Source organism: Panthera pardus, unplaced genomic scaffold, assembly GCF_024362965.1.
Source record: "Panthera pardus isolate Hobbes unplaced genomic scaffold, ASM2436296v1 HiC_scaffold_22, whole genome shotgun sequence".
Classification (NCBI taxonomy): domain Eukaryota; kingdom Metazoa; phylum Chordata; class Mammalia; order Carnivora; family Felidae; genus Panthera; species Panthera pardus.
In genome coordinates, this window is record NW_026526788.1 from 21793312 (window position 1) to 21818320 (window position 25009).

Here is a 25009-nt window from a genome sequence, read left to right on the forward strand (position 1 = left end):
GCTGATACATAGTGGATAATGGATATTGAAAGAAATGGGCAAAAAGCTAAGTCGGGCAAAACAGAAGCTTGGAATTTACAGACTGGATTGCTAATAGGTTTTTCAATTGTATTTTTATCAGTTTTGTTCTCCCATGGCATTTATCAAGTTCCAGTGGTCTCTGCTATGTTAATGGAACCAAAAGAGGGTATCACCTTACATTGCCCCTTAAGTCACAGGATAAAAAAAGATCATTTGTGTCTCCATGAGGCAAGGTGGTGTGGCTAAGAAACACGAAGGGAAGGAGCCTCATGGGAAAGGTGAAATTGGGAGGAAAAGAGTTAGGGCCTCAGGGTGTCCTTCAAGAGAATCTCCTTGGAGGTTCTACTTTCTGTCTTATTATTTTAAAAAGCAGCTTTCCCTTCACATCCGCCTAATCTCTGGGTCCTCAGTCTTCCTACTCTGGCAAATCCTGCCAGCAACCAATTGAGTCTAAGAGCGAATCAGTGGTGGGGTGTGGCAGGAGGCAGTGTAAATAGATGGGGAGATGTGATCTGGATCAGACACAGGCTCAGTCATGAGTCTGTTGTACTATTTCTAACGTGGTCTTGGGTGATAACTTCTCTTTCTCTATACTCTAACATACAGAAGAATATACAACCTTTTTCTTAAAGTTATTGTAAGGATTAAAAGAGGTAAGGGATAGAGGGGCACCTGGGTGGCTCAGTTGGTTAAGCATCTGACTTTGGCTCAGGTCATGATCTCATTGTTCACGAGTTTGAGCCCCGCATCAGGCTCTGTGTTGACAGCACAGAGCCTAGAGCCTGTTTCAGACTCTGTGTCTCCCTCTCTCTCTGCCCTTACCCCTCTCTCATTCTCTGACTCTCTGTCTCTCAAAAATAAATAAAACATTTTTAAAAATTAAAAAAAAAAAGAGGTAAGGGATAGAAAGTGCCTTTGAATGTATCTAGCACACAGCACGAACAAAAATCACTGATTGCAATTATTTCCCATATGCAAACATTTTCTAGGCAAGTTGTGCTATTCTGTGCAAAAATCAACTTCACTGAATTGGCACCCTATTGGTAAGGAAGGAAATTTCTGGAAAATGATAGTATACTCTCTTCTGTCATGTTCTTCCATTTGAAACCAGCTCCTCCCAATGATCTCATATTGCCATCAATGTAATTTGAGAAAATGAAACTTGCTAGCAGCCCATATTCCAAAATGATGCCCCATAATTCCCCTCAGAGGAAGATATAATTCAACATTTTTAGGGTCCTACTGTGTGTTTGGTACAGCCTTAGGCCACTGTGAGGAATAATGATAAGATAGTCACTCCCTCAAAAGAGGAATTCAGTCTAGAGAAAGAAAGAGACAAATGCCAGCTGATTGTGACATCTCATAAAATGGTTGCAGATTATAACAGCTGTACTGAGAAAATTCAACAAGAACCTGAGGGAGAAGGAGATTGGTTCTGTCCTTTGGGAACAGAGGAGATTAAAACAGAAAGGTTCCTTTTCCTTCGGAACTTGCAATGAGTAAGTGAAATGGAAACAGAAAAAATAAGCTTAAGTAAAAATATGTGCCACATAGCAATGGATAGTCTAAGGGATAGTAGCAGAAGAAAGTGATTAACTTCAACCAGAGTTACATGAAACTCCCAGTTATTTCAGTGGACTTCCGCCTGCATGAAGGAAAGAACACTGGTCTCATGGCTTAGGGCCTATGAATAATGTAGTTAAAGTAAGAAGGAGAGGTGTGTTATTCATACCCCCAAAAACAGAGTTCGTGGATATGCATCTCATTTATCAAAGAGAATTGGATTGGCCTTAATGCTACTGGCAAAAAAAAAAAAAAAAAAAAATGACACATTTATTCTACTTAAAATACAGGTGGGATTATTTTATATGAAATAAAAAGCAAACTAAAAGTACCAAAAAATATAGTACATCAGAATAAGTGATGGATCTACATCATAAAGAGCCTAAACTGAAAATACTCCACATTACCTTGGGACAACTGGTTTACAAGGAACAAATCTATTCACTTTTTAAAGGACAGATGCACTACATACACAATATGAGATTCTGTTCCTGTGACATTTTACAGACTTTTAAATCACCTGGTCTGGAAGTCAAAAGTTTTTTTCTAATATTTTGAGTGTTTCCCTTCTCTATAATAAACAGCATATCTGCCTGTCCCTTGCCATATACCTTACTTTCAAACTCTGTGAGACCTGTCAGGTCTGAGAAACCTGCACTGGGTCCTGTACTGATGAGAAGCTTCAAACTGACAATCACAAACCTGGATGAGATGAATGAGGTGCTGTGGACTCTTCCAGATCCTGCAGCTTTCGCTGTTTTTACACTTGCCTGGGACCCTCCTCTGCTTTATTATAATCTGCTTTCAATGTTTAAGCACTGTTCCAGGTCTTTTCTCTTTCTGATTGATTGCTTCTTTTGTCAGTTCTAATTAATGATGCATGAGGGTGTTTAAAACTGTTTCCATAACGCTTTCTCAGTCTTCATCACCCAGAAAGTAAAATGCAACCACTTTATGGAATATGACCTTAATTAACCCAAGTGATCTCATATCAATCACAATTTTCTTCAGACTGTCCACGTGAGGACATTTCCAGTAATTTACTGCTTTTGGAAACCTACACACTCCCTTAGACTCTATTCTAGTTGGTCTTTACAAACCCCCACGCACCTGCATCTCTGAAAATATATAACATGTCTGGTGGCAGGAACTTCAAAAGTAGAGTCAAGTGTATGAGACACAAGTCCAAGACAATAGGAACCAATACCTCAGCTCAGAAGAGCAGATGGCAGAATGGTTTTATCTCCAATACCCTCTAATACCTGAAACAAGTCTAAAGATAAAAGCCAGAGAACATGTCACCAATTCCATTGGGCCCATTCACCATGAAATCTGCAATTCCTGAGCTTAGCTGTACACTTGTTTTGCAACAACTGTGATTTATCAAAAAAGAAGCCAAACAGCCGAAACACCTAAGCCTCTAATATGTAGGCAATCACTTCTCATCAGGAATGAATCTTCTGGGAAATAACTACATGTCTCCCAGAGGCATAGGCAATGATTCAGCAAACTAAAGAAGCCAGAAAAGCAATATTAAGAAAGCAAAAAATCATTAGAAACTCAGGGAGAAATATAATTTTGCATGGTACTTACCTAAGCAATTTAAAGGCCCCGAAAGATAATTACCATAAAGTACTGTTAGAACAAAGAAACAAACACACCCAGTCTTGAAAAGGTATGGTCCTGAAGATTACTTTAAAACAACAGCAATGACAACCACCACCACCACCAACACAAACAAACAAACAAATAAAACACATCAGGGTTATTTTGTCAATTGCCCTAATTGGATATGACCATCCAAATTTTAATTTTCACGGAATCAAAATTGGCATCCACCTTGGGGGTAGGGGTTCATTGTTCAAAATACACTAGGAACCATATAGGTTTGATAGATAACATCTTTTCATTTTTCTTATGTTCTTGAATATTTCTTTTAAAAATGACTTGTTATTTCCTCTGGCATTTAACTTAGACTGACTGGAGTTTTTAGGGCTTTCTGAAGGGTAGTGTTCAGATTTTAATCCACTGAGTTACCTATTTGTATTATTTTATACCTGTATGTAATTTATACTCTCACTAATATTTTGAAGTGTCTAAGTAGTTAAGGGGGTGATGAGAGAAAATGTTTTAGTTCTCCTGATTTTGAAAGTATTACAACTCCCCAAAAAACATACCTCAGAGTCCTTGTTGCCCATAATCCTAATAATTTATTTTATTTTCATATTTTCCATGTAAAGATGCCAACAAGACAATACAAAACTTATAGTAAGTTTGAGTGTAGATGAACAAAATTATTGCTAAGCCTTATTAAAATAGAACGATGGCATAATACTTTGAAAAAATGGTATATGGCTTTATAATTATAATACAATAGAGGTTTTTGAGTGACAACAGATTTTAGAATTATTCTGGTCAAATATTCCCATTTTACAAAGACTTATGCTCAGAAAAGTTGTGACTTTTAATTAATGACTGGTCAGAAGCAAGGACATGATCTGAGCATGGGTCATAGAAATGCCAATGTTTGCCCATTTTTAACTATGTACAAATCTACCCTGAATGGTCCCTCCCTAGCATCACATCCTATCACAGTCTGCTAACATTTTATTAAAATGAACATCCTGGTTTCTAACCCATTCCCTCATGGGACAAGCATTCTTTTCCTGATACCAAATCTGAAGGAAGAAACCTAAACAACAATCAACGAATGCTACTTCTTTATACTGACAAGTAATTAAAATTAAAATAACACATGTTCATAATCCTTCACACTTATTAAGATAGTCACCATAAAAATAGCTGGATCAAAATGATAATTTCAGTGCATAGACTGATGGTTAATGGATAGGAATGTCCAAACATCTGTTATGGAGAATTTCACATGCTGATGTTGTAGACACATCAGCAAAGTGGAGACAATAAAGAAACACAAACAAAGACAATAAAAAAACAAAAAAATCTGTTGGCCTAGACGGGTCCAATAACCCATTTGTTTAGTGAACTCTGTGTACATAAGACATACTTGGGTAAACCGCTTAGTCTAGGTGTATGTCTGAACTCCAACATCACATCAAAAGTCACAGCAAAATTGTCCTCAGGAAAAGGCTATCAGTGACTTGACAACAAGTTAATAACAGGGCAAATATAACTATTATTTAAGTGGCTCCATATCAGCACAAGTATTTGAAATGACTCCCCTGCAAGCTCAAATTGGGCAAGGTCAAGAATCATGCAATCAAATATCAATTCACACATTTCAATCCTGACAGAGTAAAGAGATTGAAGTGAAAATAACCTCTTCTCACAGTATTCCCCCTCTGTCCTCACCAAGCCAGTCCCAGCTGCCTAGCTCCAGATGGAAGAGAAAGGGGAGGTTCTTTAGAACATTGCTCAGATGTGAAAGAAGCACTTGGTGGTTTGGGTGCCCAAGAGAACCAAAGAAAGAACAGTGGAAGTACAAGTTTAGGGATGTGCAATTGGATTGTGCTTCCTTCGAGAAAGAAACTAGAAGAAGCAAGAGATTTATGACATTATTTAACAAGGAGGGACAAAATGGGAAGATTTGGTCAAGGGCTGGCAGAAATCAGTGGCTTTCCATGACTGAAAGGCCAGGTTTCTAGATTCTAAATTAGTCTGTTGATGAACAACAACAAAAACACCACAAGGGTTGATATGCATGCACATATCCCAACGGTCAAAGGATAGGACTCATTTTAATGAAGCCCTTATTTCTTGCAAGAAAGTCTCCATAATATTCTGATTCTCTATAGGTAATCTAGTCTAAGGTTCTTTGTAACAGTATCCCAGAGTGTAAAAGTATGCATGCTGAGATCTCTTCCTTAAAAATGCTACTGCCCTACTGACATTAACCATCTAAGTAAGCATTTCCACCTGCTTAAAGAGTTTTCAGAAAAGACTTCTATCTGTCACCATTTTTATCTTGTTCTTCCCTCTTTTCCTACAATACTCTCAACGTGGTCTGACCAATCAAGAAAAAATTTAGCTTTTTAAAAAAGGTGACAGTTACATCTGTTACTTCCTTATTGGCTTTATAATCCATCTACAAGATAAACTCAGTAGCTCTCTACCTTGGATGCACAATACAATCACCAGGGGAGGTTTTTAAACACACCAAGACCTGGGCCTCACCCCCAGAGATTCTGCCTTAATTGGTTGGAGTGGTGTCCAGATATTGGCATTTTTTGTCTTCCCAGATACCCACCATGTGATTCAAATGTGTAACCAAAGCTGAAAACTTCTGTCCTACATTTTTCCCTGAGGTTCAATAGCTAAGAAATTTCTCTCTTCTTTTGGACTTGTTCCATAGATTTTCTTGAATCTTATATTAATCCCTATGAGGATTCATCTCTTTGATCTACTTTTCCAGATCTTATTACAATATTTTTTTGTCAAGAAGAACACTGTCTACATTTTATCCTAGCCACTGACAAAAATAGTGGCTAGGTCAAGGCCCAAGACAGAACCCTGTGGCATGACTTTATAAAATTCCCTGTCATCTTTAGATAGGATTATTCAACTATGTGCCATTTTTTGTCTTCCTTAAATTTCTCCATCTTTCTCTTAAGAGTATCAAGAGTGATCTTAACAAACAGACTGAAATCTCCTGATCTACTGGGCTAGCAACCTGTCAAAGGAGAAGTTAAGGAAATTCTGACAGGACAGAACTAATCCAGTTCACTCTCAGCTGTAATAGTTTTATAATTTTGCTTTAAAAAAAAAACCCAAATACCCAAGAACTTTCCAGATTTGAAACAGTTGACTGGAAAATACTTGCAAAGAAACAAATTTTTATGAACCTAAATTTAATGAACCTAATAGACTCAACTCTTCCTCCCCTAAAAAGATTTTGTATTTGTTTGAAAGAGAGAAGTTCTCCATGTATATAATACTCCATGGGGAGTGATGGTTTCATTCCATCAAAAAGACATTTTACTTCTTTGCTGGGGAACTAAAGATTCCTTTTTCTTTGCCAAGAAATGCACTCCACTATAACTTTAAAATGATCCAGAAACACAGAGATTAGCAGTGCTTGACATGGAGAATTTATCCCCACATTGCATTAAACTTTGCACCTCCCATGTGGGGACTCTAGGTACTGACATTAAGGAAGAAAACAGCTAAAAGTCTACTGAGAGATGATAATGCTACAGGTTGAGTGTGCTAATTGGTGCTTTTGTCATCATTCATTAGAAAAACTTACATGATGGAACTACTCAAGAGGTGAGCACAATATGAATTACTTACTCAGGAAAGAAAAATTCTATATATGAAGTTACTGAGAGTTTTTTCCCTTCAGCTTTTACATCTTTAACTATAAACATTTTTGTTCATCTCTTGCTTTGATATGTGGTGTTTCAAATAAATGGTTTTTCCTTAAGTAATTTTTCTGGAAACCAGATAATAATGGACAAATAAATAACCTGTTAATTCTTCCAAAATTTCTGCCATTTCTGTCAGATTCATAAAGTTCTGTTTTACGAAGACAGGGAGATACGCAGTCTTCTCTAAAACACCTTAAACATTATCTAACTAAAAGTGGTCCCATGTGTACAACACCCTCACATGATGTGGAACTACTATTTGCCAATGTCTTTGTTTCTCTCCTTTAGCATATGAAGATGGAACACTTTTGCTTGATTTCTTATCTTCAAAAACTTATTATGCTTGACTCTACTTGCTATTCCCCAATGGCAATTGCCTCATGGCAAAAATTCAAAGTTGAAACACAGATGTCACTTATAATTTGGATGCAATATGTAGAACTAATTTTATGCCCACAATACTTAAAAATACAAAATCTCCACCCTAAAACATTAAAAAAAATGTAATGCTTATAAGAATATTTTCTTCACCTGCTACAGTTCTTTCTCTATCTAGAAATCAATGAGCCACACCCTACATCTGTTGGGCTCTCCAAAGCAAATGGTACAGAGCTCTATGTTATTTTCTTACCATGTTTACATGGTACACTAGATTATCATGAGAAGTTCTTAATTTCCTACTGTGATCCATACCAGAATTTTACTAGTGAGTTACAAAATTCCAGGAAGCATTTGAAGGAGTATATCCCTTGAGTATAATAAGGGTATAATTGAGTATAATAACTTGGAATTTCTGGAGTCTAGGTGGACCATGAAAATTCCCATACACCTGCACAAAATTGCAGGGCAATGTTTATGGTCTCCAAGTTACTTGGGATAACATAAATCCACATTTACCTATTCAGTGTCCAGCGAAACATATTCCCAGTTAGTCATCAAGTATTGTGTCTACAGGGTAGAAAACTGTTGAGTGCAGAAGAAGGAAAAAACATTGCTCTAAGAGAATTTGGGGATATAATTAAACTCAAATGAGCAAAGGAGTGGGATCAGAGGGAGAAAAAGAAACCAGGTTGCTTCTGTCCCCTTAGCTAAACATCTCAGGATTCTTCTGTTAGAAAGCAGGAATATCTCTTCTCAGATGAACTCTGGAAATTTGGAATTCAGTAGTGAAACTTGACAAAATGCTCTACAGCAATGGAAAGGTATTTCATTTGGAAGAGTCCAGATGTGTAAGTTTAAGCTATTTTTGTGACTATGTTAAAATTCAAATGCTAAATAGAGCTGAAAGTGACCCTAGAGACCATTTCATCTGAGTCCTTGTTCTACAGAGGCATTAAGTCACAATTCAGGCCTGACAGTGGCAGAAATGGAAGTTGATTCTAGCCAAGAGCTCTTTTGCCCCTCCATCACGCTGAGGGGCAGGTCATTCATGCTTTGAGCACTTCTATAATTATGTAAGAATATATGGGTCCATTTATGTATAAGGTAAAGCTAACAGAGGCAGACTGAATTTGTTCAGGTAAGGTCTTTGATCAAGAAGGCATCAAAATTGTCTTCTAATTATGGAAGGGCTACTTTCTGGTGGAGGCAGTCGATTGTTTCTCTTCAGTTGAATTCTTTTGGCTCAAGATAAGAGAGGTCTTTCTAATGATGAAAAGCCAGAGAAGGAGACATTTGTTGAGCCTTCACACTCTGTGCCAAAACCACCCTAACCACTTCACATATGTTGCCTTAATCTCCACAACACTGGTGAAATGGGCTGTATTATTCCATTGTAAAGATCTGAGAATCCTCATCCACTGTTGATAGGAATATAAAATGGTGCATTTGCTTTGGAAAAGTCTGAGCATTCCTCAAAAAGTTCAACATAGACTTATGTTATATAGCTGGTAGTTGTTATCACATGACCTAGCCATCCTACTCCTACCCAAAATAATCGAAAACTTGTCCACACAAAACTTGTTCACAGCAGTATTATTTTCAAGAGGTGGAAAGAACCCCAAATATCCACCAACTGATGAGTGGATAAACAAATGTAGTACGGACCTCAAATGAGATATTATTCAGCCATTTAAAGAATGAAATACTGATACATACTGTAACATGGGATGACACCTGAAAGCATTATGCTAAGTAAAAGAAGCCAGTCACAGAGGTCACAGAATGTATGATCCTACTTACGTGAAGCATCCAAAACAGAAAAATCTTCAGTCAGAAATTAGATCAGTGGTTGCCTAGGGGAACCATCATTAGATATGTAAAAAAAGTATGGCTCCATTCCTTATAAAAGATTTCAAAAGTAACTGCCAAACAAGTGTGTGTTACATTTAAATATCAATTAGCAATGAACTTATGTTTAGTCATATAACTTGGCATTATTAATCTTCATGAGAATTTTCCACCTAAATATTTATAAGAAACATTTAAAACACTCTCAATTTTTGCATAACTTGAATAAAAATAGTTCAATTATTTTATATTATTTTTTAAACCAGAAGGATTTCCCAGCAGATCATGTAAAATATCTACATATATTTTTGTTTCCTCATAGCAGAGAACATGTAAAGGAACAGAAAACCAGTCTGGAAACAAAAAACAAACAGTAACTTTATTTCTTGGTATTTTTATAGGCTATTAGTCCATAAATTGGGGGAAACTAAAAAATATAGTGTTGCAAATCAATGAGATAAACTAACTGAATTCACATATTACACAATGTTGAGACTAGACAAAATTAAAACAATTGTAGATAAATGAGGAATATGCAAAAAATTTCTGTATATCTGTAATCCAACACCATATGTACTTAAAATGGATATTTCTCATAAGGTTGTAGAGAAACAGTGAATTAAGCAAAACGGATTTTGTATATCCTATTTCTGAAAGAAAAAGGAATAGCAACAATTTAGCTGTACTCATTTAAGTATGGGTATCTATTCCACAAATGTGCATTCAAGTAAAACAGCAAAACCTTATTAAACCTCTCTCTCGTCCTTTTCCAGTGGTCCCCTAATGAATTTCTTGCTTCCTATGATTATCAGTTCACCCACAAGGATATTCTAGCCCAGTTTTAAATCCCAGCCCTGTCACTTGTTAGCTCGGTGAACTTTGGCAGATTTATTTTCCTTTCAAAATGGAGCTGATGATAAAGCCAATGTTAAGGGGAGAATAAATAAATATCATGGCTCAACTAAAGCACTCCAAGAGACTATACCAGTGAATGCTGGTTATATCATTTGTTGTTATATGCCATACAATCATTAACGAATAATGCTAAAATGAAATTCTAAGACAGTGTTATCTTGATCAATACTGTTTTTTAATGTTTCCTTGTGGCAATCATCCTATATACTCACACTGAACATGAGACAATCATAGTATTTCTTTTACAATTGTGTACTTTTGGTACATTTAAAACTGGCTATATTTAAAAACTGGCTATAAACACATTATCAGTGAGTCACATCCTTTCATTTACCATATTGAAAGAAAGTCTGTGCCAATGTAACCAATTCTCTCACCTCATCAATGGTGACATGTATATGGAACAGGAACATCCCAGGCATTGAGCTTTACAAGCTAGATTGAATAGTCACAGATAAATTCTATGATAACCTATTTATTCGTATGGAATTTCTTTCCCCAAGCTCTTCACTTTAGACTCAGTGACACAGAAAAGCCAATGGGGACCAGAATCAGAGTTGAATACTATTTTCCATGTGTAGATAAGGATATATTTATAATAATCCCCCACATTAATATGCAAAGTACTTTGGGTTTTCTTGAATTTACAAGTCAAAAAAAAAAAAAATCACAGAAAGGGTGGGCTAGTAAGCATTTGAGCATCGAAAAATGTACGATATCACAGCGGAAATGTGCATTTTATAGCTCAGTGTTGTTTAATTGAATAGGAATTAGTCAGTTTGGGTAACTGTAAGCCTCAGCTGTTCATTTATACAATTGCACAGTAGGAGAGCTATGTTTGGTAAGTTAAGTAATCATGACAATAAATAAACCACAATGATTTCTTGCAAGTCAATATTTTCTTCTACCATGCAGTATTTCACATTTTCCAATAGTATCAATGAAGTATCATGATTATGCAATTTCACAGCCATTAAAAAAAATCCAGCAATTCAATGTTTCCTAATATAAGGCTAGCCAACACTGAATTTGTTGATTTAATAAGGACAAATACACGTTTTAGGAAATTCGAAAGTCAGACCGCTGGAAGGCATCAACCATGTGGCCAGCTAGTGGCAAGCACCTGACAAAAGCTGATGCCTACTGGGTGTCAGTACCCTAACCCCTGTTCTCCACTGAAGTCCTAACCTGAAGTGAGAGCAGTGAAGAGCCGTGTGGACCAATGATTGAAAGTGGAAGATAATGTGACAGCACAGTGATGGAATCCAATATATATATATATATATATATATATATATATATATATATATATATATATATATAAAGCAAAACACAAACACCTAGTCTCTATCCCCAAAAGAAACATAGCCAAGAGTTTTTGTGTATAGTTCTTTAAAAAAAAAAAGGACTATACACACACAGACTTAAGTGTTGTGTATAAGTGTGTGTCTTTATGTATATTTGTGTTATTTCTTTTTGAGGGAGAGAAAGAGAGACAAAGCACAAGTGGGGGAGGGACAGAGAGAGAGGGAGATACAGAATCCTAAGCAGGCTCCAGGCTCTGAGCTGTCAGCACAGAGCTCCATGCGGGGCTCAAACTTGTGAACCATGAGATCATGACCTGAGCCGAAGTCAAACCTTTAACTGACTGAGCCACCCAGGTGCCTCTTGTGTTATTACTTTTAAATAAAAGGTTATCATTCTACATGAGCCACTTGGCACCTTGCTTTTATCCTCTTACTATTATATGCTAGAAATTTTCCCCTGCAGATATATTAATAATTTTCAATGGCTGCCTGGTACTCAGTTGCATAGATGTAAATTTAATACCTTATAGGTAGACAGAGCTGAAATGCCTAGCCTCGTACATTATGTTAGGGATTTCTTTCCATAAGGATGTTCACTGGATAAGTTCCTGACAGTTTAATTATTTGATCAAAAGCTATATACACTTTATTGAAAAAATTGCCTACTGCCTCCCAAGGGTATTAGAATAACTGAAAACTCCCATCGATAGTATAAGAAACTACCAATTTCCTTATACTTTGTTTCAGATACATCAAAATAGATTTTTTTCTTACGGCCTGACAACAGGTTACATTTCTGAAATACTGCACAAGAAAAACATATCTGAATAAGCCAGCTGAGATGGAAATTTGGCTTTCATTGAACGGTGCCATCCCTGGGTAATGGAGCTTGCCCGCACCGCTGTTAAAGGCTCTCGAGAGAAGAGTTACAAAAAGTAGCCAAAAGCAGATTAATAATAATATTAATATTTGATAAGAAGTCATTATCAGTGAAAGTCTTTGTACTCTCAGGATTTATTTCAGAGAAATTTAATAGAAAAAGTTTTAGAGAAGGAGTTTTTATCAGATCAAGTGGCTTCCAATTCAGCATTTCGAGTCATGCTTATGATAGATGTCAAACTTAGAAAGAGGTCTTTAGAGGTTCAAGGCAGAAACTACTTGAACTATCTTCAAGCCGACACACATAGGTAAACACCACTGCAGTCTTCTATAATTATTGAAGCATGCTAAAATCTCAGTATAGCACTTTGGTATTAATGGCCTTTATGCTATTATTTGAAACCAACTCAAGACAAAGGAAAATATCCATTGGTTATTTATACCACCACATTCATTTTTCCAATAACAACCCAACCTCCAATCCCAACCTAAAACAAATATATGATTTCATAAATAAATAGAAACAATCATAAAAAATATTGTAGTGCTAAGTAACTTACCATAGTCATCAGGAGAATTTAAGAGAACCCTAGTGTGTTGGGATACAGATTTCCATGGGTAGATACGTTCAGTAAATGCTTCACTTAATGAAGCTAAAGAAGGGGTGTCTTTCTCTTAAAGATTTCATAAGTTCTGAGAGCCTGCAAGAGTGAGATATACTTGGACCATTCTGCAAACTTATTAGGTCAATGAATTTTCTCCCCTTAAAATACTCATGCACTGTTACTTTCAAGAGAGATTGAGTCATACAGCTGCAAACTTCTTGAGGATGAGACTGTATCTTACACTTGCTCTACTGCTCACACATCCCTTGGCACATGGTAGAAACTCAGAAATAAATTGGTGAATGAATAATTCATCATTATAAAGAAAACTGAGGTTTTAAATTTACTCCACATCTGTAAAATCATAATATTCATTTCTGGTGAGAGCATTCTCTCTTCCACATTGTGTACACAAAGCTTCTAGAAAGCAACTTGAAAATGTTGATAATGGGAGCAACAACCACTTACCAGGCCTGCAACATACCTTCCATAGTGAGAGTGTCCCACCATCTCCTGCTGTAATGTAGGTATTATTTAATATTATTATTTAATGTTTAAGTAATAGGGTGCACACCTGACAATATTTTCTGCACAACTGAGGAATATTTAATGATACCAATGAATGCTCACAATATAGCAAATAAAAAGCAGAATACAAAACTGAACATAAAACATGAGTCCCATTTTGCAATACTCACAAACATGTCTATACACACCCACAGACAACCACACTCTTACCTGAATGGAAAAAAATTCTGGAAGGAAATGCCTAAAAGGGTGATTTTTTTTTGTGTGTGTGTGTGTGTGTGTGTGTGTGTGTGTGTGTGTGTGTTTAAGTGATGGGATTGATACTGCTTTTCTCTTTATATGTCTATTTTTTACATTATTACAAATAATTACATTAAAAGCCTACATTTACACATTTTATAAAGAAAAACTAGGATACAAATCTACTTTCCAATGCTTCAGAATTTCCAGATGCCTCAGTATTCTTTGTCTATATGTTAATTCCATATTCAAACACAAAAATATAACTTCAGGGTTTTGTATTTATTAAAATGGCTCAAAAAATATTGAAGCAGTAATGCTCTCATCTCAAATGTGACTCTATGTTCAGAATAGCAAAAAGGGTATGAGCATGAAGGTCCTTTCAAGAAAGGGCACCACTCTCTCCCTGTTTTCACATGGGAACACCAGGTAATGGATGTCACTGAATAAGTGCCTTTCATGGCTTCTTAACCTCAAGCACACATGCTGGTGGTGAGGAGACTGGGGTGTAAACACCCAAGGAAAAACGTGGACATCTTCCTGGAGTGCCTGTTTAATCTAGGAAGGAGTGGGTGGTGATGCCGCAGCATATTATCTTTCTATCAAAACAACTGCTGACTTAGGATAGAATGCCAAGCTTATACAAACCTCTAACATAAAAGAATGATTTCCAAAACTTCCCAAGGAATTTAAAGCTTGCTACAGTTTGGGACACATATGAACTCACTGCCCTTTACAGTTTTTCAAAAAGTCCAGGTAGCACAGGAAAGGGAAAAGAATATACACCAGAAAGGATGGAGAGAAACTAACTTCTGTATGGAGACTGTTCTCTCCATCCCCCATTCACAGACTGCATTCTAATGCCAGCGAGGAGGGCCAAAATGTCTCCAGATTGCTGATGTCACTCTGAAGAGAGGACAGCCAGCGACAGTGGGCTAAAGATGGCTTTGCTTCACCCCATAAGCAGGAGGGTGACAGAAGCAGCAGGGTCATCCAACGAAAACCTCAGGGATGTGCAACAGAAGAGTGAGACTGGATGATTTCAGGATCCGTGAGTTCACACTTTGGTCTCCAACAATTATGACCTTGCAAAGAACTTAGACCTGAATTTTTCTTTTGATTAAAACAGAATATGACTTCACGGGGATGTAAAGTACAACATAGGGAATATAGTCAATAATACTGTAATAACTAAGTGGTAACAGTTGGTAACTATGCTTAATCATGGTGAGCATATGGTAATGCACCTAATTGTCCAATCACTATATTGTACACTTGAAATTGATATAAGCCGTAAAAAAACAAACAGTTGAATGAATAAAGAAATAAGACCTAAGGAGAAACTCTTTTCTTAGGAAACGGGGATTTTCCAGCATAAATCTAAAATCTAATTTTTATGTATGCAATTATACTGTTTTTAAAATATTCCATGCTTATTTTGAAAGAAAGACATACATGTCTCTGTGTGTAAATACTTCTTTACCACATATACTACTATGTGATTAGTAGTTACTTGAACATAGGAGTTTGTGGGAGACACTTATTTTCTTTATATTTTTCTACATTTAATTTTTTTCTATAAGGTTTTTATATCTAAAACATGCGAAAGAGAACTTGGCTATTTAATTTATCTACCTATCTATCTACCTATCTACACACACACACACACACACACACACACACACACACACACACACACACACTATTTAAAAAGTCTTTTGTAGGGGCGCCTGGGTGGCTCAGTCGGTTAAGCGGCCGACTTCGGCTCAGGTCATGATCTCACGGTCCGTGAGTTCGAGCCCCGCGTCGGGCTCTGTGCTGACAGCTCAGAGCCTGGAGCCTGTTTCGGATTCTGTGTCTCCCTCTCTCTCTGACCCTCCCCCGTTCTTGCACTGTCTCTCTCTGTCTCAAAAATAAATAAACGTTAAAAAAAATTTTTTAAAAATAAATAAATAAATAAATAAATAAATAAAATAAAATAAAATAAGTCTTTTGTTAAATAACCCCAAACCATTATTGCCTTACTTACAGAAATGTGCCATTCAGAAGCTACCACACAAATCTAATCAGAAATTAAAATAAAAGATTCATAAAACTTGTTGGCAGCAATGATTCATTTGGAAGGACTCATTTGGAAGTGCTGAACGAAAATGAAACCTTGGACACAAATTTTAACCTCTTCCTCATAAAAGCAAATGGACCCCACTGATAACCGTATCTACTGACCATACTCCTTATCAGAAAAACACACATGGATTAAACTATGACAAGACAAGCTTTCCCATCTCTCCATTTCATATAAATCTAAGTTGAAAACAATTGCACTGCACCTATGGTTACCACTTTTAGATAAGAGTTGTGTTTCCTGTTTACTGGTGTTAGTTAGCTGTGTCCATAAAGTGTGGCTTCAGTTTGTCACATCAGCTATACAGACATAGTTTAATCCTATTTCAGAATTCACAACAGAACTCATCTTACCCATTTTAAGAGAGAAAGTGTACACATTTTCTGAGTCTAAATGTATCTGGAAACTGTTTTCAAAAAGGAGGCCATACAGTTTAATTTTGAAATAGTGTATCATCTCTGTAAGCCCTGTTTATAACGCTTAGAATGATCTTTTTCTCCTCAAAAATGAGAAAAATATTAGCAAATGATTGTCACTCCCAATTACACATGGATGTGTCTTTAAAGTCAGAGAGCCGGTCTCAAAGACTCTGGCCACCTCCCAGCAACGCATCTGTCCATCTTGCTGCCACATTTACTCTGGTCTCATGACATGAAATTGCTTTTTTAAAAAACTCTGGTTCTGTAGGAGCCAAGAAGCACTGAAGACACACACAGCATGCCAACAGATATTCTAGCTCAAACCAAAAGCAGCAGCTTTGAAGGTAAGCATTTATAATCCCAAACACAGGGACTGTGCAGAGGAAAAAAAAACAGGATGATGTTTTAAAGTCTAAAGGAAAACAAAGGTCTTAGGGACACAAAGCGCAGGTGAATTCAGAGCAACAAGTCCATGCACACTCATGAAGCACAGCAGAAAATGTAAAGTGTTACAGGGCTACCACACCTACAAGAACAGGAAGATAGTGAATGCTGGTGCCAGAATGCTCACTTGACTTTAAACTCTCGTGAGAAAAATGATCAAAATGACTGAGAAAAGAGATAAGCAAAAAAGATGGTAGAATCATTCTGAAAACCATTTAGAGAACTCTAAGTGCACACCCCCGTTCTTTCCATAGTACAAGATTAAGAAAGAGGTTGAAAATGGACAAGTCGAAGGGACATTTTCATGCAATCTATAGTTATCCCACAAAAAGGACATCCCAGAATAATATGAAGGCAAGTTGTAAAGTTTAAAATTCATACTTGATAATTATGTAGGAAATCAACTATCATTACCCACTAAGATTTCCTTTTATTGAGAAAAGAAATAGCAGTCTGCATTTGGGGAAAGAGATTGGGGATGAATAATGAATTCATTCTTCCCCCAAGAAAGTAGTTTCTCTCCTGTGCAATAACATATGCAGGAAATTTTCCAAACAGTCCATCTGTAGAAGAGCCAACACAACACTTTTAGCAAATGAACCTGGGTAGGTCATTAGCCTGAGCCAATGGGGTTCTTTTCATAGTCCTATTAAAAGTTCAAATTCAAAAGTTTACAAAATTGCCATTTTTCCTATTTTCTGATTCTATTCATAAGAGTCACACATTTTCAGCAATGCAAAAAAATCTAGAGCTATATTAGTAGATTATATTGTAGAGGATTTTATACAATGGTAAAAATGAAAATCGAATGAATGAAGAGTGACTAATAGGACTTCATGAAATCACCATTATAGCTCCACGTTTCTAATCTAACATTTAAAATAATTGATCATGGAATAAAATGTAATTTTGTCAAGTATATATGGATCATTTAGCAAATTCTGAAAAGAAAAACTGTACAAGAAGGATACAAGTTTCTGCTAAGTTAACACAACTTGACAGTAATTGTTAGTTATGGTAAGCATAAGGAAGGTAAGAGGAGAACATTATGTTTTAGAGCTAATCACTGTCATTGACAGAATCACTCTTACCAAAAGAAGCAAAACTTGATAAATATATTTCATTAGCACATATCATGGAAAATCGAATAGCAACATGTTAGTGGTTAAGAGCACAAGCCTTAGGGTCAAAAGACCTGGATTACAACTGATCTGAAACTTAATTTTTTCGTTTATAAAATAAGGATTATAAAACTTACCTTACAGTGTTGTTATGAAGTCTTATTTAGGTAGCACGTGAAAAGTACAGAATTCTATTCTTGGCACATGAAAATAGTTTGTTTTTATTGTTATCAATATTGTCAATTTTTAAAGAAAATACAGCTCCTAAACCAGTATCTTACCTATATTAATCAAGGATCTCTAAATATATGCAGCTAAGACTACTTCCAAGATTTATGTTATTTTATTCATCAATTTTTAACAAGTTGAACTAAAATTGTGATTGGTTATACTAGGAATTGGTTAAAATTCAAGGAATAACAGATCAGGGCAACCAAATGGTTTTTCCGCTTAAAAAACAAAAGTTTTTATAGAAAAAATATGCTGACTGCTTCATTTCTAGGTTTTGATGGTTTTAGAAAACAGGATCAAATTACACAATTATGTATCAGCTAAATATTTTTCAAAGTCATCAAGTAAAATATTTCCTTACTATAAGGCAACAATACATTATTTAGTACATTTGGAGGTTAGTCATAAATACAAAAAAAAAATGGTAGGCACAACCCCCGTGAATTAAAACTATTGTTTAGGAAATGTGGCTACTTTTGAGCACTGACACACCAGGATTAAGTAGATGTGTAGACACAGAGGACTAAGGATTACTCCTGAGCTCCAACATAAGCACCTGAGTCATTACTGAAGAAGGAGAATTTTAGAGTAGAGCATATTTGGGTGACTATCACGCATTCAATTTGGTTATGTTCAGTTTGAAATGGCCTTGAGAGCTGAAAACCTATTAGGTTTATAAGTAGAAAGCATCAGGATTTTGAAGGTATTTAAAAGCCATGGGACCAGAAGAGTTTTTGTAGAACATCTGTTTAAAAGAAAGATAATGAAATTTGAAATAATTAACACCTAATGGATAGATTACAAAGTAATCCAATTAGTGGCCTTGAGATTTGGGAACATTCAATTCCAATCAGAAGAGGTAAAAGAAACAGTGATGTGAAAGCTAAAACAAAACAGATTGTTATTCAGTTTCAACAAAATTCAAATTAATGTATTTGAACACCTATCAATTCATTCAATAATTCAGCAAATATGTGACAAGTACTTACTAGAAATTGGAAATATAATGGTAAGACAGAGTTCATATAAGATGATGCACAGAAATAAAGCAGGGGAAAAGTGACCACAGGGAGTTCTCTGGTCAGCCAGCTTGGTTACCCAGTGCTTTGGGCAGATCTGTCCCTGAACTACAGATAATGATATTGGCCAAGATACTTAATGGTATTGGCCAAGAAAGTCATTCAACTATTTTCCAAACTCTGTGCAAACTCAGATAATAATAGCCTCTCCAGGTAAATTTTCATCTTGTAAGAAAACAGCTGACAAAACTTTTGGATCCATTCATAGGTTTCACTATAAATTACCATGTTGGTTTATACATCAGCATCTTATAGATTTGGTTTGTTAGGAGCAGTTTCTCTGAATTAAACTGTGAATCAACGCACTGGCAATTGATGCTTGTGGACTCTAAAACTAGCACCAGGTTTTAGAAGCTAATAACCACACTAAGATACTGTTGTTTTGTGAAGTAACCATTCTCTTTGCTTATTCATCTCTATGACACTTTCTTTTAAAGTTTGCTCAAAGCGACCTTCAAAGGCTGAACTACAGAGATTATTTGCCAAAGAGTAGCAAGGAACACTTTATTGCTAAATACTGATCTACCTGCCTATGTCCAATCCCAAATTGTCACAATGAGAATTCTTGGAAATTCTACAAAAGACTGGCACAAGGCCACATAAACAATATGTTTTTAAAGTGATTTTTGTCATATCTTGCCAGCATAACTAATATCAAGGCCCTAGTGAAAGCCATGTCTTACATTCTGCTGCCTGGCTAGTGAGTGAAATTCCATAGTTTCTGCTGGCTATCAACACAAACCTCATGTGTGAAGGTTCCATTAAACCTGAGAGCAAAATCCATCACACTATACTTTGGTTTGCATCCCAGCACAGACACCAAAACCTACTATCTTTGTCTCCAATGAATGGTAAAGACCTGGAGTTTCCCCAGAACTTGGGTTTATAGTACACACTCACTGAATATTGCCCTAAAAAAAAAAAGAAAGAAAAAGAAAAACAAAACAAAACAAAAAACAACACTAAAACATGTAGCAGAAACAATAGTGGGCACTGCTATGAAATTCCTGGCACTGCTCTCCTTTTCTGTTCTTTAATTCTCTTATTTCCTCCCACTCCCCATATTGCTCCCTTCATTCTGAAAAGTAATGCCTTCTGTCACCTCCTGTTCTTTCATTCCCAACTCCCACCCACAAGCCTTTCTCCTGTGTTGCTCTTTCTGGTTCAAATGCTGAAGCTCTACCTTCCCAGTGATAATCATAGGATGTTGAAACTCAAAGCATCTGTACCATCATCTATTCCAAGCCCCTCCTTCATAACAGAGGACAGCGGTGTCCAGAGAGATTAAGTAAATTGCCTGCAATCACCGAACCTGGTTACTGGCAGAACCCAGGTCTTCCAATTCCCAATTCCAATTCTCATTTATTAAAGTAAAATAAAAATAAAAATAAAAATACAATTTTACCCAAGATAAGATATTGTGGTCACAAGAAAAAAAAAAAAACACAAAACACATGGCACAAGAGATTATGTAACAGAACCATGCCCACTGAGAAAAATTAACGAATGAATCACAGGATTATCCTAAAGTCTGATTATGAAGGGAGGACAGGTGATAGCCATGTCTTTCTGGAGCTTAATATGGATGTGTCAACACTAGTCTCTATTAGGTAAGTCTTTTGTTTAATCCTTGTAACAATTTATAGTATTTTTCTCTATACTTTGTCCGTGAATAAACTGAAACTTGGCAAAGTTGTATATTTTATTAGTCCTGAGAAATGTTAAAATCCCAGCTCTGCCACTGGCTAATAAGGTCTCTTTGACTCCAGAACCCAGTCTTACTTTCAATCACCCTAAAATGCCATTTCTCTTGGGAAAAGAATATGCAAAATCATGATTCATAGTAAGCAAAATTACTTCTGCTTGTAATATCTCTATCACAAAACATTAATTCTGAAAATGAAATACCTAAAAAAAATTTCTAAAATATTTTTACATGCAATATCCCATAGAATTTTCAAATATGTAGCTATGGCATCCCACATTTTTAAATAATGTTTTTCCCCATTTTCTGCCCATTTTCTCCCTTCTTCATGCTCATGTTCTTTCAAAGATAATTTTCAGTATGGTGAGAAACAGAATGAAACACAACTTTGATTTAATGGGCTCCACTCAGCTCTTCTTTTATGCTTTTAAAAAGTAATGCATTTTTTCTTCTTTTTGTATTTTATATCAAAATGTCATAGCAATTTGAAAACAACAGAATAAATTTTGTTATGCCTCTGATTTCAGTGATATCATAGTTTTTCAAATTCTGTTGGTTTCTCCCTTTAGTTCCCATAAACCATTTTGGATGGATACCCTGTAATCATGGACCCAGGTCATATATACATACATATATGTATTTCATATATATATATGAAAGTATTTATGGATGAAATGATATGATGTTTGGGGTTTGTTTTAAAGTACTCCTTGATCAGAGCACCTGGGTGGCTCAGTCCATTAAGTGTCCAACTCTTGGTTTCAGCTCAGGTCATGGTCTTGTGGTTTTGTGAGTTTGAGCCCCACATCAGGCTCCATGCTGGCCATGTGCAGCCTGCATAGGATTCTCCATGTCCCTCTCTCTCTACCCCTTCCCCACTCGCATGGTCTGTATCTCTCTCTAGATAGATAAAATAAACTTTAAAAAAAAGTACTCTTTGATCAATAAATGTGATGGGAGAAACAAATCAACTAAGAAAGGCAATGAATTGATAACTGGTAAGCTCGGTAAAGGGTAAAAAGGCAGTTCACTGCAACACAGGCCTACCTCAAGAAACAAGAGAAACCTCAATTTAACTTTACACTTAAAGGAACTAGAAGAACAAACAAAACTCAGAATAAGTAGAAGGTTGGAAATGATAAGGATCAGAGTGGAAATGAAATAGAGACTAAAAAGACAATAGAAAAGATGAAACCAAGAGCAGTTCTTTGTAAACATAAACAAAATTAACAAACCTTTAGCCAGACTCATCTAGAAAAAAAGAGCCCAAATAAAATCAGAAATGAAAGAGAATAAGAAACCACAGAAACACAAATCATAGGAAACTATGAACTGTGCACCAACAAACTGATCAACCTGGAAACAATAAAGTCCAAAAAACATAATCTTCCAGACTGAATCATGAAGAAATAAAAAATCTAAATAGGTTGATTACTACTAAGGGAAATAGAATCAGTAATCAAAAACCTCCCAATCAACAAAAGTCCAAAATCTATTTCACTGGTGAATTGTACCAACATACAAAGATTTAATATTTACCCCTCTCAAACTCTTCTAAAAAATGTAAGAGAAGAAAACACTCTCAAACTCATTTTACAAGGCCAGCATTGCCCTGATACTGAAGACAGGAACACCACACACACACACACACACACACACGCACACGCACACGCACACACACACGCACACGCACACGCACACACACACATTACAGGCCAATACTCCTGATGAACACAGAAGCAAAAAAATCCTTTCAACAAAATATAAGCAAACCGAATTCAACAATACATTAAAAGATCATGCCCCATGATAAAGTAAGATTTATTTGAGGGATGCAAGGATGGTTCAGTGTTCACAAATCAATTAAAGCAATAAAGTACACCAACAAAATGAAAGATAAAAATCATATATACATCTCAATATAGGCAGAAAAAGCATTTGACAAAATTCAGTGTTCATTTATGCTGAAAACTTTCAACAAGGTGGGTATAGAAGGAATGCACATAAACATAATTCAGGCTATATATGACAAACCCACAACTAGTATTATACTCAATGGTGAAAAGCTAAAAACTTTTCCTCTGAAATCAAGAACAAGACAAGGATGCCCTTCTTGTCACTTTTATTCCACATAGTATTGGAAATCTAGAGCAATTAGAAAAGAAAAAGAAATAAAAGGTATCCAAATTGGAAATAAAGAAGTAAAACTGTCACCATTTGAAGATGACATGATACTATATACAGAAAACCTTAAAAACTCCACCAAAAAACTGTGTAGACTAGTAAATGAATTCAGTAAAGTTGCAGGATACAAAATTAACATTAAAAAACCTGTTGCATCACTATGCACTAAGAACAAATCATGAGAAAGACAAATCAAGAAAACAATACCATTTATAATCACATCAAAAGGAGTAAAATACATAGAAATAAATACTTATAATTTATTATAATTATATTATATATATACATATATATACGTATATATACACACATATACATATGTATATATATACATGTACATATACATATATTTATATGTATAAATAATATAATATATTATATTATATATGTATAATATACATATATAAATATATGTATATGTACATGTATATATACATATGTATATGTATATATACATGTATATGTATATGTATATGTATGTACATATGTATATATGTACATACATATGTATATGTATATATACATATATACACGTATATATACATATCTACATATGTATATATACATATACATATATATACATATATATAATATATAATATATGTAATATAATATATAAAGGTAAAATACTTATACACTGAAAATCCTAAAACACGGATAAAAAAATAGAACATACAAATAAAAGATATTCTCTGTGCTCATGGATTCGAATAATTAATATTGTCAGATTGTCCATACTACCCAAATCAATATACAGAATCCCTAGCAAAATTCCAATAGCATTTTTCACATAACTAGAACAAATAATAATAAAATTTGTATGGAACACAAAAGATCCCAAATTGTCAAAGCAATCTTAAGAAAGAAGAGCATTGCTGGAGGTATCCTGCACCCTGATTTCAAACTATATTACAAAGATATAGTAATCAAAACAGTATGGTATTCAAATAGAAAGACACATAAATTAATAGAACAGAATAAAATAGCCCAGAAGTAAAACCATGCATACATATATGGTCAAAGATGGTAAGATATACAACAGGGAAAGTACAGTCTCGTCAATAAATGGTGTTGGGAAAGCAGGACAACTGCATGCAAAAGAATGAAACTGAACCATCTTACATCATACACAAAAATTAACTCAAAATGGATTAAACTTGAATGCAAGATCTGAAACCATGAAACTCCTAGAAGAAAACTGACAGTAAGCTTCTAGACATTGGTCTCGGCAATGTTTTTTTTTGTGTTGGTTGGGTTTTTTTGTTTTTTTGTTTTTTTGGTTTTTTTTGTTTGTTTGTATCAAACTCCAAAGGCAAGGGAAACAAAAGCAAAAATCAACAATTGGGACTACATCAAACTAAAAGGCTTCTGCACAGCAAGGGAAACCATCAACAAAATGAAAAGGCAATTCACTGAACAGGAGAAAATATTTGCAAATTATAAATCTGATAAGGGGATAATATACAAAGAACTCCTACAAATCAATACCAAAAAAATCTGATTTTAAAAATGGGCAGAGGATCTGATTAGACATTTTTCCAAAGATATATAGATGGCCAAAGGAACATGAAAAGATATGTAACATCATTCATCATCAGGGAAATGCAAATCAAAATCACAATGAGATATCACCTTATAGCCATTTGTATGGCCACTATCAAAAAAGCAAAAACAATAAATGCTGGTGAAAATGTGGAGAAATTAGCAAAATTAGTCAGAGGAATAAATACTGCCTTATTTCACTTCTAAGTAGAATCTGACAAAAACAAAAAACAAACCCAAACTTATAGATACAAAGAACAAAGTGGTTGTTTCCAGAAGGGAAGAGAATAGGGTTGGGGACAAAAAAAATGCAGAAGATCAAGAGATACAAACTCCTTGTTATAAAATAAATAAGTCATGGAGATGTAATATATAGCATGAAGAATACAGTCAGTAATATTGTATTAAAAATGAATGGTGGCAAGTGGTAATTTGACTCAGTGTGGGGATCATTTCACAATGCACACAAATATCAAATCACTATGTTGTACATCTGAAACTAACATAATATTATAGGTCAATTATAC

At 35.3% G+C, this 25009-nt stretch overlaps 1 protein-coding gene across 23 annotated transcripts in view; it reads right to left on the reverse strand.

Annotated features, from left to right (window-relative positions):
* The window catches only part of ANK3 (ankyrin 3), a 679089-nt gene that overhangs the window by 409697 nt on the left and 244383 nt on the right, over window positions 1-25009 (reverse strand). The gene's annotated exons all lie outside the window — the stretch shown is intronic.